The following is a 15,512-nucleotide window of genomic DNA, read 5'->3' as shown; positions in this document are numbered from 1 at the left end:
TTGGCACACCATTATACCTACTATAAACACTCATCTTTGTCCTGTGCAAATGTTTCAAAGATGACTGAAGGGTGGACATGAGCCACAATGGTTCTAACAAGATTGATCGATGCCAGAATTTTGCCTTAAACACCATTGACCCAGGAATAACTCTGAGGCTTTGAGTTGTTCATTAAGACTGTATTAAAATTATTTTAACCTTTGGTGGTTGCCCAGAGCCAGACATACTGGGGAGCTGAGGTTTGCCACAATGAGCCATGTCCTCCCACGGATCTCCACCTCTGGCAGAGCCTTGGAGGGGCCTGGGCTAGGGGCCAAGGGAACATTCTCCTCACTCAAACCTGTACAGTGACGTGTGTTCTGGAAACGGAAAGAAAGGTTCAGCTGTTTGGCTCTTTTAGTGACATGGAGTCTCCCAGCTTAAAAATATCTACACTCCCCCCCCCCCCCCCCCCCCCCCCCGCCACACACTTGATCTAAAACTCTGGTTATGTCTAAGTCAGTCTGACCTTTCGCTGCCCTGTGGTGAAGAAGGCATCCCTGAATTTCATTCCTTTTTATACTGATGGGGACAACTTCAGAACCACCGCGGATCCTAGCAGCCTCCTGAAACCAAGAACACCGCCTCACTGAGTATTCAATGTTGCAAGGCAAGCTCAAGTCTCCCTTCATCATGATAGTGTCCCTTTACTGAAGGGGGTCTAAAGTTAACTATTTATGGAATCAGCTGCCTCTGCTTTTACAGTGATTGTTCTTTCTCTTTCAATGTCTGTATCTGCCTTCAAGACTTTTCAAGTCACACTACAGACTCTCTTCATATTATAATGGCAGCTGGGTATACATTGTGTTTCAGTAAGGTTACATTAGCCATATGCCCACTATGTGAAAATGGAAAATATTACAATGAACCTGGGTTTCTTTTCTTTTCTTTCTTTTTCTTTTCTTTTGTCGGTCATGGGGCTTGAACTCTGGGCCTGGGCACTGTCCTTCAGCTCTTCAGCTCAAAGCTAGTGCTCTACCACTTGAGCCACAGCGCCACTTCTGGTTTTCTGGTGGTTTATTGGAGGTAAGAGTTTCACGGACTTTCCTGCCTGGACTGGCTTTGAACCGCGATCCTCAGCTCTCAGCCTCCTTTGTAGCTAGGATTACAGGCATGAGCCACCGGTGCCAGGCAAACCTGCGTTTCTTGATACTCATTTTGTGCATTCCGAATTCCTTTGTCGTTCCTTAAGGTTTCTAGATTCATAGTTATGCTTAGAATTGGTTTCAATCGTTCTCAATGCTAATTGTTCTTAATGCATGGGAGTAGAAAGGAAAAATATAGTGGTACAAATTAGAATGGTTTCCAAACTCATGGCAATTACCAATGTTAGTGTTATTCCCCTCTCTTCTTGGAGAAGCCTTTCAACTACTCCTTACCTGCCTTGGCTCCTACCTCTTTTCCCTCAAAAGTAAGTACTGCACAAGGAAGGATACTAAGTATAATGACTTCTCCAAAGATGATAACTAAGAAAATCTGTATCAAAATCAGAGTCCTATCCAGCAACAACTTATTCAGAAAATGAGCACTGATGTTGGTCCAACCAATCAAAACTCTTGATTGTGATATGTTTCATTTTTTTTTCAACTAACACCGGGATGGAGAGGTTTTCTTCCCTTCTTAGGTCTAAAACTGGGAAGATTTGATCCTGAAAGTTGCTAGAGGCTTCACAGAGAAATCATTCTTTGGTTTTCCCAGTGTTATACCTGTCCTGGTTTAAATCAGATGAAACATATACCTCCTTTCCTGCAAACAAATTCAAGTTGATTTTATTTCTCCGGCAAAAAAGGTGTTTTCATTAATGGCATAGGCAGACAGGATTAAGAATTGAATCATGAAAGTCTGTGGTCATTTAGTGAGTTTTATATTAGCAAAAGGCAGGAAGATATTTGGGACTAATGAGAATGACACATTTAGAAGTCTTACAGGAATCCAGGAATTGGAACTGGATTGAGGGAAATTGTTAGAATGTCTCAAATGGCTAGCATGAACATGAGAAATTCATCTCTTTTCTTTATCTAATTACTATTCATCCCTGATAGGGTTCTCTTGTCATGAGCACTGGCTTAAATGCTGTAGGAGTGCTACATCTGCTTCAGGCTTTTGTGGTTTGATCATGTATTTACACTTTCAGGGATCACCTCCATTGAGATATTTCCTGAGATCCATGTTTCCCCTTTTCTGTTCCTTGTCAGGGACATGTTTGTGTATTTGTTGTTGTTGTTTTGAAAACTGGAGGAGGGGGGGAATCAAGGCCTCATCTTTTATAGGTGGTCTATCTGCTGCTGAGCCATGCTTCCAACCCTATTTTGCACTGGTAATTGAAATAAGATGCAATTTAAGATCTTACTTCCTGCTCAGGCATAAGTCTGGACTGTGATCTGCCTATTTTATGCAAACCTTGGATGGGAGGTTTGCTGTTGTATCCAGCTTTCTTCTGTTGAGATAATCTCATAGTTTTTTTTTTTCTTTCTTCTAAGCTTATTTGAAACCACAATCATCCTAACCTCCGTTTCCCACATTGCTTAGGGGGATGGATGTTTGCCCTGTGCCCATTTATAAACTGAGAGAGGAAGGGCTCATGAACTCTTTTGACTGGGTTGACTGCAAACTGTGATCCTCCCATTCTTAGCCTCCCAAGTAGCTAGGATTGCAGGCATGACTCACCAGCTCCCAGCTTATTTGTGTACCTCTGTTGGCCCTGTTTCCTCACTGTTTGCCTTTCTTCATAGACTCTCATAGTCACATTCATAACAGATTTTCAACAGTGAATTATATCCCTCACTAATGTTATGCTCTGTCATGTCACCTTGTAGAAATACTGTCATTTTAATGGAAAGCGTTCTTTAAAATTATTAGTTACATCTCATTGAAAAGAAAGCTCAGACCTCAAAATGTGTAAGTGGCTTATTCTAAGAGACTTTTCAGGAAGGATCTAGCTCTTCCTTCTCTCAGTGAACTCACATCATGCTATTCTATGCCCTGTATCTGAGGTTACTTGTAGTGCCCTACTAACACCACAAAAACTTTGAAGTGTAGTTCCCCAGCTTGGATATTTACTGTTTTAGTTCCTGGGTCTGTTGTAACAATGGACCTTACAACAATGTGCTAACACCAACAGAAAACAATCCCCCATAGGTCAGGAGCCCAGAAGTTTGAAATCAAGGTGTCTGCAGGATTTGATTTCTTCTTGGGCTCTGGAGAAGGTCCACTTACTGCCTCAATCCCAGCTACTGGTAGCTTCTAGCAATCGGTAGGGTGTTCCTCCACTTCAGATGCATCCTTCTGCTTCTCTGCCTTTGAGATCCTTTGCCTTCATCTCTGGGTATCTGAATCTTCTTTTTGTCTCATTAAACAGCATTTGTCATTAGGGTAAAGACCATCTTAACCTCAGTTAGTCTCATCTCTAGATCCTTACCTTAATTATGTCTACAATTCTCTAATCCTGTGTAATTCAGAATAATTAGACTTCATCTAAAGAATTACCATAAATAAGGTTAACTGTTCATTACTCTTTCCTACTTACCTCATACTTTAAAAGTGTCAGTTCTCTTTAGAAATTATTCCATCTTGAAATGCTTACTTTGGGCTCAATCTGTATACACTGCCCTCTGTTTACATTCCAATGGAGCACCATGTTCCTTTCTATGATGGACATAAACATTCTACATTTCCTTTACTCCCCTCTTCCCTCTTGGATTTTCTTTGAGAATAAGGGCTCTGCTTTCTTATTCACCCTCTTAGGATGAAATGTTGAAATGCTATTCTCCAGGAGATTGACTGGCATAAGATGGTTCTTAGTCATGATGGGGTTTTTGTTGTTTTTTTTTTTTTTTTAAAGAGAATCAAATCGTGTTCCTTTATGATGAGGTTTTTCCTTAGGAGTTGTCAGATGGCAGGTATGAAGCCCATGAGTGATAATGTTTTCAGAAAGTCTTTAACGAGGATGAGCCAGTAGTTGTTGTATTCATGAAAGATACCTAACATCACCTGGCCTGGGCTGCGTTGGGTCACCTCTCACAAACTCACAGATTGAAATACCATTCCCTCTCTAGCTCAGATTGTGACTATATGTCAAGATAGAACTTGAACTATCATTAAGGTAAAGGAACTCACAAGGTGGCTCTGCACCCAACATGGCTGATGTCATATTACTGACAATGACACATGGAAGAGCATATGAAGACACAAGAGGAAGCTGACCATCGATGCGAATGATATAAGATTCAAAAGAATTCAACCCTTTGAACATCTTGATCCCAGATTACTAGCTCTAAGGTTATAAGAAAATACATCTTAGTTGCTTAAGCCACTCAGAGCCTATGCCCCACCCCCTTTTAATTTTTTAATTTTTAATTTTTTAAAATGATTTTTATTGTGAAAATACCATACAGAGGGGTTACAATTACATGCGCAAGGTAATAAGTAATTTCTTCCAAGCATTGTTGCCTCCTCTTTTGTTTTCCCTGCCCCACCCCTCTTTTTTAATAGCAAGCACTAACAAATGCATATAGCATCTAAGAGGAGAACCACTCATCACTCACAAGGTGTTGATAAAGATGATGTGGGATTTGGAGTTTGGAATAGTTTTCTTACTACTTGGGTAAGATATGTAACCCCTCTGAGTCTTTTCTGGGAAGTAGAAAGAACCTTCAGGTTTTTTGAATGTGTCCTGCACATTCAACTATGAATGCATCCATTTATTGATTCCAGGGTCACCTACAGAGTGCTCACTCTGTGACCATGACTGTTTCAAGCACTGAGGTCAGAGCGCTGAGCACAACGGACAGGACCACCATTCACGTGGCAGTCACAATCCAAGCAAGAGAATGAACAAAAATAAAACACCAAACAGCAAGAAGTATGACAACAGAAATCAAGCCTTGCTGGGTTAGGACATGACTGGGTGCTTCTTGAGTTGATTCGCTGTTGAAAATTTGTCATGTATGTGATCCTCATTAACAGCAATTAGCAGCACCCTCAAGCCAAACAGACGGTTCTTCTTTGAACAAAGCAAGCAGCCAGGAGTCCTGTGCTTTCTAATCACATTATCTCACTGCTGTGTTAATATTTCACAGCTTACAGAGAAGGCTTACAAGGAGGTATCTTACTAAATCCTATTGACAACCCCAAGAAGCGTGGCTTCAGATCACAGCTCTTGTTTTCTAGGTGTGTGGATAGAGGAATCTAGGGCTTAATTGCCATACCTAATATCAATGGCCCACCAAGGAAAGAACTGGGATCAAAGCCAAGAGGGTTTCATTATTATTGTTGTTATTAATGTTTTTTATTTTTATTGCAATGTAGTGTGAATTTCACATCACCAGTGTTAAGTAAACGAGAAAGAAGTATTTTGGAAAGCTTCCATACAGTTATTTGTTTGGCATGGGTGCATCTGTTTTGAGGTGTTGGGCAGAAAGAGACTAGATTTCATTTAAGAACAGGGAACACTAGATCCAGTCACCTACTAATAAAAAAAGAGGACAGAGATAGGACTGGAGCCATTATCTGTTTGACCCTATGTTTATTGCCAAATTTGAGTCACAGGCTATCTCCTGCAATGCAGGCTTTGGGACTCACTTTAGGATTCTTTCTACAGCACTTGATCATGAACACAACTGTTTCTCATCATGGTGATAGCATCATACTCTTGGTAGGGCTCTAAGGTGACATTCTGCAGACCCCTATATTCGCTTTTTAACAGCTAACAAGGCCTGGGGACTTTCCTTTCCTCCTCAGGAGGCCAAGGGGTCCTTAAAGTAGGAACAATTCCACCTTACTAATAATACCCCCAGATTTAGCACATAGCAGGCATTCAACTCTTGAACAAAGAGTTTGTAGGTTTCAGTTAACTCACATTTAAAGAAGACTGTAAGGAATATGTGGTTCCAACTTGTGCTGGTAAAGGAATCCATTCAGACTTGCTGCTCTTCTTCAAAGAGACTTAACTGAGCACCAAGAGCTTTCTCTGCAATGACTTCATTTCCATTCCTATAAGAATATGTGGTTAGCTGGGCATTGGTGGCTCACGCCTGTAATCCTCGCTACTCAGGAAGTTGAGATCACAGTTCAAAGCCAGCCAAGGCAAGAAAGTCCATGAGATTCTTATCTCTAACCACCAGAAAATTGGAGGTGACTCTGACTCAAAGTGGTAGAGCGCTAGCCTGAGCGAAAGGGTACAGAGTCAGGCCCCAGGCCCTAAATTCAAGCCTCACAGCACACACACACACACACACACACACACACACACACACACACACACACACACACACACACACACACACACACACACACACACACAGAATGTAATATAAATAATATTGGGCAAAACAACAAAATGAACTATTTAGTGCAATCAGGTTAAATGCTAAAGTTGACTGATGGGCTATTCATTTTTCTTTTTCTCACTCCTTATAGGAATCACCAGGGTAACTTCTACACATGAACATGTCTGGGCCAGCATTTCTGAGGAGTCCTCAAACGTTCAGTGTCCTCATGCGTAGGCACCTGAACAAACATCTCAGTGCTTTAAGAGCTGAAAGAGTGTCCCATGTTAAAGAGAAATTCTTCCCCCACAATTTTCCACTTGTCCTTGTCCTCTGCGCCATTTCTCTTTCTGAGGACAGGTCACCAGAATATAGCTGGAATAGTAAAGTCAGAGGGTCTGGTTTCCTTCAAAGGAAAACTTAATCTGTCTCCATAAACAGTGGAGATAAAGACTGGACATCCCTCTTGGTTGGGTTGATGAGCCTGTGAAAAAGGATGTATTATTTCACAGAGTAAACAAAATGAAACAAACTCCCAAAGAAACCCCCTGTCTTTGCCTCTGTACCACAGAGCATTGTTTGTCCACAAATATTTCTTCCTGTTTTCCTTTCATCCGCATCTTTGCCCTTCAGAAGTCCTTTTTCTGTCTTATCCCTCTGTCCCGCGGTGGGACCTAATTCGTGCCACAAAGATCTCAGGGTATATAATATCCTTTTTCCTCTAGATGCTTTTCTTGAGAAGATCATAATTCCTCCATTTTCTTCCCTCACTATGTCTGAAATTCTAGTTTAAAACATTACTTGCCTCATTACCTATAAATTCCTTCTTCAATGTCCCCTATAAATAGGATGAAATATAACTTATCATCCCAACTGGGGCATTTTTGACAGTGAAAAAGGGTCTATTAATAATAAAATCAGCTATAACCAAGAGAGGAAGAACTGTGTTCCTTAGCTAGGATGGATGGTGGCCTTATTTATGAGAACTCACAAACTCTGCTTGGAAAAACTAACAATGGCGCATTTAGCTCAAACTTCACTGGCATCTTCTGAAGATTTTTTAACCTATCTGCAAAAGAAGACATAAATGGCAAATGGAGGAAGGAATGGAGAGAGAGAGGGAAAGGAGAGAATCACAGTGAATGGAAGAGAGGAAGATAGGGAGGGAGGGAGAGAGTAATTGACTAAGATGATTATGCAGCTATTAAGCAGGAATTGAACTTCGGCTTATTCTGGGAATTTCACATCCTGGCTCCTGCCCCACATACTTCTCGATTTATAGCTGTTCTCTAACAAATGTTGTTTTTCTATAACAATATGTAAATTATCCTAATAATACATTCAGTTTACTTCTTATCCCAAGAAAAGATTCCTCCTACCTCACAAGATTCTGGAGTCATACATCCAAAGGGTTGTACGTCAGGATACAGAAGAGTCTCTTGTACACTGCAAGTACTGCAATACTATTCACATTAGCTATGCTATGGAAACAGTAAAAGGTACCCTACAATTGATGGATGGATTAAGAAAATGTGGCATATGTGACAGTGGAAGGTTACTCAGTAATCAAAGAGAACAAAATTATGTTGTTTGTAGGTAAATGATTGGAACTGGAGATCACCAGGTTAAGCAAAATAAGCCAGGTTCAGAAGGATAAGTCGTGTTTTCTCTCATGTGGATGTTTGAACTCAAAGATGAAGGTACACACACAGTCATACAAGAATTGTGTGAATGTAAAACAAATTTTAATTCTTTCAGGGGAATAGAGAAGATGGGAAAGAAAATGTTAGAGGATGACATGGAACTATATAGCCTCTCTGAATGGTGATGGAAATATGCAACTCCCTGAAAGCTATTGAAATTAATAACAAGGGATAGATAAGGGAGGTTTTAATGAGAATACATGAGAAATGAGATTCAACCTGCATAAAAGTACTGTATGTGCATGTGTGAAATACCATGGCGAAATCCTTTGAACAGTTAACATACACTTAAGAGCATGAAAGACAGGAAGGTAAAGCAGGTCCTATCTGACGTGTAGGTAGTAATATGAGGGGGAAAGTGAACAGAGTAGGTGAAGGCAGTTAATATGGTCAAAATACATTATGTAGCTGTGTGAAAATAGAACAATGAAGATTACTGACATTGGTCTGGGAAGGAAGGAGTGGGGTGAAGGAGAGTAACAGAAATAATGAATTTGATCCAATACATAGCATACACATTTGGACAAGTTAGAATGAAACCACTTTGTACAACTCATTAGTACTAATAGAAATGTGTAGGGAAGGATTCTGGTTCTTTAGTATAGCTAGCTCAACCTTCTTCAAAATATAGCTACTGAAATTTTATATTTAGGATACATAGGGAAGGGAGATGGCACTTAATTAACTTCTACAAACATTCCTGATTGCACAGGTAATGTCATTATTAAATGTGCCAGAGACCAGATGCTGGTGTTTGAAACATAATCTAATAATTTAAAAATCCAAATATGACCTCGACAATGCAAGCTTGAAATTTCACTCCAGTTCTTTCAAGATCTACCATGCACCCATTTCATCCTTTCTCATTATGATCATTTTTCTTATCGTCTTCCTCATCATATTTTCTCCATGCCTTTTCACAGTTGAATCCAGGCATATTCTGAAATATGTGGATATTTGAGGATATTGGGTGATTGCTTTGAATTTTTCTGAAGGAAATATTTCTACTTTTTAAACTTAAAGGATGCTTGCAATTCTATTTCTAGTGGTTTGATTTTACATGGGCCAGCTTTATTGGATTTCTTGCAGAAGTAAGAAGCATACATATATTTGCAGCTTCCATTAAGAGCTAAATTGACATTATATTTTAGAAATACTTTACGTTTGTGTATGATTAGTCTCTGAGCTTTAGAAAAGACATAATAGACCATCTAATTGTGTCTGGCGATAGCCTAATATGGGATGAATAAAAGGAAAACAAAGCTTAAATGACAAATGAGGAGACTAAGGTCTAGTCTGGGTTTCAGCATATTGTGACATCGCTTCATCCTGCAAAGTTTTATCCTTGTTTGGGAAAATGAAAGAATGTTATGACATTAGGGCTTTTCAAATTATGTTCCAAAGAGTTCTGGAAGTTTTTGAGGTGTCTATCAAGATGAACTAAAATCTTACTCCTTAGGATCAACTTGTTTCTGTTATATAAATGAAGACTCTGTATTGTTTTCTTGTGTGTGTGTGTGTGTGTGTGTGTGTGTGTGTGTGTGTGTGCATGGGCACACGCGTGTATGTGCGTGTGCATGCTCACAAAGGAGTTGTGGATAATAGAAACTTTATTGCTAATGAAAACTTTAAATAATGAAATTTCTAGAGGTCTTGTAGTTAAGCATTTTATTTAATGTTATCCATATTCTGGATGAATTCTCTGAGTCTTTATGAATTGATACAGAAGTGCCATTTGATGTATTCAGGGGGATGAAGAAAACCAGTGTGAAGCTTGAAAATAATAACTACCTTTTATCATTCTAGGGAAATAAATGGAAAGTAATAGTATGCTTAGCACATAAATGGGCCCTCCATCCAATTTAATTCCAAATTCCAAATACTTGTGGGAGAAAATCTCATTGACTCAATGTAGTTGAGGTTCCTGGCAGTGAAGTAACCAATTATAACCAAGACCAGTGAGCTTCAGTGGATACATCACTGTTGTGGGCTGGGTCAGCCATTCTTTGGGAAAAGGGTAATTGAAGAACTCAATGAAGGTCCTCTGCAGCACAAAGAAACCCTCTCACCATGTGAGACTTCATAGGTGGTCAAATACATAGTCTGAGCGAAGCATAGTTTGTGGCACACATTCTGAGAATGACCGTTCTTTCAGGTCTCATTTCCAATCACGGACTAACCTCCTTGAACTTTCTGTCTAGCATTAGCCAGATGGGGTTCCCAGGGAAGAGATTTGAAGGTGCAGACTAGCATGCTGGCATTGTATCAGGCAGTCATTTGTAGAGAAAGGGAAGGAGAGAGGATTGGACAGAGACAGAAGTTGGGCAATGATGGAGTCATAACGGAGTTTTAACAGATCCAGGATCCCTTGAGCTGAAATTACCTTTCAGAGCTATCCTGAGCTGTTCTCTGGAGCCAGACATTTATACTTCAGTACAGATCCATCACTGAATACAAGTTTTCCCAGGAAAGGGTCTTTCCTGCATCACTAAGGTCAGCTGGCAGCATTTTCAGCAGATAGAAAATATTATGATGAGATCTGGACTGCACAACAAAATATCCCACACTGAGCTATAAGCATGCACATCCTATTCATGTCTTACCCCAATCTTTGTGTAATAAGAAGATAATATACATAAGTTTGGACATTACTGTGCTACATGAAACATTGGTTCTTCGATGACAAGAATTAAAAAATTGAATAATCTAGAAGTATACAAAAGTATTCTGCAGCTTTGTCTCTTTGTGAAATAGGATGGTAGCAGGGATGTTCTGGGATCATCCTTGTTTGGAAACTAAGGAACATAAAGGATGGAGTATGAGGACTGAAAAGTCTGTATCAAGGTCATTCATCTGGTAAATTCTCTTACAGTATTGGGACACACAGTTCAAAATCAAAGGTGTCACTCTTGCTTCTAGAGGCTGCTGATCATTCTTGGCCTTTTACCACCTGGTAGAATATCACTCCAGCCTTTGCTTTGCTCTTCCTATGGACTTCCCTTCTGTATGTCTTTGAGTCATCTCCCTTTCTATTTTTTAAAAGGTCATTGGTCATTAGATTTAGAGCTCTTGATAATGACTTAATTTTAAGCTGATTATCTCTATAATGATCTTTATTATAGAGTCATGTCTTCATTGTCTCTTTAAAGGATCACAATTCAACCAATTACACAAGGTAATGTGCTGGTGACCCGTGCTGATATTTCTTTGAATTTTCTCTACAATTCACATGTATCTCTGGTCTCATGGACCCACACTGCGTGCGCTCCCGCCTAGACTTTACCAGCTTTGTATTCATCATCATAATTGTATGCTACATGTGTCTTTGCATCTCTACTGTCTCTACATCATGTACTTCTTGGAATGGCATTCTTTTTCACACGAATCCAAACTTCTTTAGGAATGCAGGGCCTCCGCCATCCTATTGGAAACTATCCTTTCATCTCCGTTTACACTGGATCCTTTCTCCTGTACATTCCACGCTGCACTCACTCAAGGCAACTACATTTTCATAGCTATCCTGAGGTAATTAATAATTGATTAATTGATATTTATTAATAATAATTAATAAATAATTGATATATTAAGAGCTACAGACATAGGAAACCTACAAACTAGTACATTTCAATCAATTCAAATACCCACAGATAGTATCAAGATACTCAGGGCAACAGACATGATCAATATTTCTCAAAATGTCCTTGTGCTTCTCTGCTTTATTTTGTCTTGTTTTGTCTTTTTCTGGTAGTACTCACAGTGGACATGAGATTTGTTTTTAACAGATTTTGAAGCATACAATATCATGTTGACCATAGGAACAATGCAAGCAGCGAGCTCTAGAATTAATTCTTCTAGTGTAAATAAAATCCATGCCCATTGAAAACAATTCCCCACTTTTCTAAATATCAAAGACGTTTAAGACGCTTCTGCTCTCATGTTTTCGCTTGTTATTTTGTGATATATATATATATATATATATATATATGTATATACAAATCTCTCCCTCCCTCCCTTTCTCCCTCTTTCTCTTCCTCTGTCTCTCTGTCTCTGCTTCTGTTTGTCTCTCTCATTCAAGTCCTGCTCAGCCTTCCAGTTTCTTTTCAAGTATTATTTTGTTCAGAAACATGCCAGTTGTTCCTATCTGTGAACTTCCTAATCATGGCTCTTCCAGTGGGAGGTTTTGCTGGACTTTGCATATACATTTGCACCTATTTGTCTGTAGATTGTCCCATTAGACTATTCTAAGAGAAAGTCAAAACTAAGGAAGATGGGATGGTGTATTTTTATCTGTGTGCCCTACCAACTGAAGCAGTCAGTTTTGTTTTGTTTTTTTTGTTGGTCATGGGCCTTGAACTCTGGGCTTGGGCGCTGTCCCTCAGCTCTTCAGCTCAAGACAAACGATCTACCACTTGAGCTACAGCACCACTTCTGGTTTTCTAGTGGTTTATTGGAGATAAGAGTCTCACGGACTTTCCTGCCCAGGCTGGCTTTGAACTGCAATCCTCAGATCTCAGCCTCCTGAGTAGCTAGGATGACAGGCATGAGCCACCAGCGCCCGGCGCAGTCTGTTGAGTGATTTTTTTTTATCAATATTATAAACAAAAAGTCACATTTCATGTTTGCCACCAATATTTTTGCTGGATTTACCTTTTTATCTTTAGTAATAATCAAAACACAAATTTAAGATATTTTTACAATGCATTATTATTTTTCTGCCAAATTATACTCACTTAATTCATGACTCATCTTTATTTTCCTTAGGAGTGACAGGATTTTGATGTCAACACCTCTTGAAAGAATTCAGTGGTTTGATTTGTAAGATAGAAAGAATTGTAATTTTCCAGTTCAGACAGAGCAATCAAAGGCCAGCCCCTAACTTATGCCTAAACTTTTTTCCAAAGAGAACTGTATTATACACTCTCATTCCCACTGATTATTAATATCTATTCAGAAGTTATACAGATGAGCATTGGCCAGTAGAGTATTATCATAAGGCATGTTAAGATGTTTGTGTTGTGGGTCAATGCCAAGCACACAATCATTTATGGAAGGTGAAAAGACAAGGCATTCTTCTCATGATGAAAAGTCTTCTTTAATCAGTATCATATAAAAAAGTATTTTTTAAAAAAAGAAAATCATCTATGGAAACAACCCAGATGCCCTACCACAGATGAATGGCTCCAAAAATTGTGGTATCTATACACAATGGAATATTATGCAGCCATTAGAAATGACAAAATAATGGCATTTGCAGGGAAATGGATGGAGCTAGAAGGAATCATGTTGAGCGAGGTAAGCCAAGAGTGAAGAGACAAACGGTACATGGTCTCCCTGATAAGTGGATGCAGTGGATGCTAAATCCAAAACGTTAGGTGATATGACAAAACTAACAGGACTTAAGAAACAAAGAACTCCCACTCATCTGGTCAAACCACTACTAAATATCCCCATGCTGCTGATCACATGTATGGTGTATAACATGTGAACACCGTTATATGTTATAGACTGTGATAGACAATTTGCTCCAGGAAAGTTACAATGAACTTGTGACTTTAAATGAGCATCATTATTCCACAATACTGTGAAATTCCAGAAATTATGTAATCACTTAATCACAATAAAAAAAAAGAAAAAGAACCTTGGGGAAGATAGGGAGGGAAGGGATGGTAGGGGGAAAACAATGGAGGGGGTAACAATGTTCAAGAGGAAGTGTACTCATTACCTCACTCATGTAACTGCAACCCTCTGTATAGTATCTTTACAATAAAAAATTTAAAAAAAGAAAAAAAAAAGAAAATCATCTTGAAAAAGAGTCTAGTAAACTGAAAAGAAATAAAGCATCCAAATCTCCTTATCTCAAGATGAAAAAATATAATATGTCATTATATAAATACCTTTCCTAAGTAATTTTAAGCCAAAGATGAAGAATTACACTTTTGATCCTAGCCATGCAGCAGGCTGAGATCTAAGGGTTGTAGTTCAAAGCTAGCCTATGCAGAAAGTCCATGAGACTCTCATCTCCAATTAACCAGAAAAAAAAGCCTATAGTAGATGTGTGGCTCAAGTGATACAGTGCCAGCTTTGAGCAAAAAATTCAAGTGAAAGCTAGAGGCCCTCTATTCAAGCCCTAGACCTAACATTCATTTATATAATCATATCAGTTAATCTATTTGTGTCATTTCTTATCCATTTGTAGTTCAATCGTGTGCTCCTATTTTAGATAGGTTTTATTTCTTTATTTTCATATGTCATACATATTAAAATACATGTTACATATGTAACTGAATGCTCCTCCTCACCTTATTTCCATCAAACACTTATATATATAAAACATTCTCATAATGGAGAATACTTTGTTAAAATACATACTTGAGGCAAGATAAGAGTTATTCTGTGAAATAATTCCCAAGCAAAGGATTATTCACACTGCTGGTGATATACACATTAAGTTCACATTTTTACAAAAATAATATTCTAGTAATGCTAAGGACTTGTGAAGGACAATAAAAATAACTTCAATATTTTTATTTTCTCTTATCTTACAGTACATGTAAAAAAGTTAAAAAGAAGCATATCTTACAAAAAACATAAAATATAAAAAAGATATACTCTGTGGCATAGTTTTTTAACATTAATTCTTTTACAAGATAAAGTTGAAGGTTTCCTTCTGCCTCCCTTAAGAATGAGGTAAAATGAACCATTTACAAGATTGAAAAACTCCTTTTACTTACCCCAGAGCTTATAGGGAACTCATCATCAGAGCATTGCTGTAAAATACCCTGGCAACAGAAAAAGCATAGCAATAAAATTTGCTGTATTTGATTTCACATACCAAAATCACTCGATTATATATCTCTAGGGGAGGTGTCACTTAGATTTAATAAGTAAGATAGTACACTTTTCATACGTGAAAGCAGAAATGCCAAGCAAGGAAGGTCTTAACAAGTATTTTGTAAAGGAGAGGCCATCACAGAGTTCAGAATATATTGTGTACCTACTGTGTGTCCAATCTGGACATAGAATATTTTCACATGATCTTGTGACCTAGCGTTCATACCTGAAATGTAGATGAACAAAAGTAAGATACATTGTGTTAGCTGTAGTGAGATGATCAATCCCTGACTAATCAAAGCATTGCAGAGACATTTTTTGGTTCCAAACCCAAACTCTTTGTCTCTTCTGAATTGGAGAGGGATTCTAAATATAGAAAAACATTAAAGAAGAGATCAGAGGATTACATTTTTTGGGGGGTCCAGTCATGGGGCCTGAACTCTGGGTCTGGGCGCTGTCTCTCAGCTCTTCAGCTCAAGGCTAGCGCTCTACCACTTGAGCCACAACACCACTTCTGGCTTTTTTCTTTTTGCTTATGTGGTGCTTAGGAATCGAACCCAGGGCCTCAGGCATGCAAGGCAAGTGCTCTACCACTGAGCCACCTTCCCAGCCTGCAGAGGATTACATTTTGAACATTTAGATTAGAGCAGTTTTTTTTTCCCATGAAGGATG

Source organism: Dipodomys spectabilis, unplaced genomic scaffold (genome assembly GCF_019054845.1).
Source record: "Dipodomys spectabilis isolate Male_0828 unplaced genomic scaffold, ASM1905484v1 ptg000046l, whole genome shotgun sequence".
NCBI lineage: Eukaryota > Metazoa > Chordata > Mammalia > Rodentia > Heteromyidae > Dipodomys > Dipodomys spectabilis.
The sequence above is the reverse complement of the archived record's forward strand: the minus strand, read 5'-3'. Positions refer to the sequence as shown.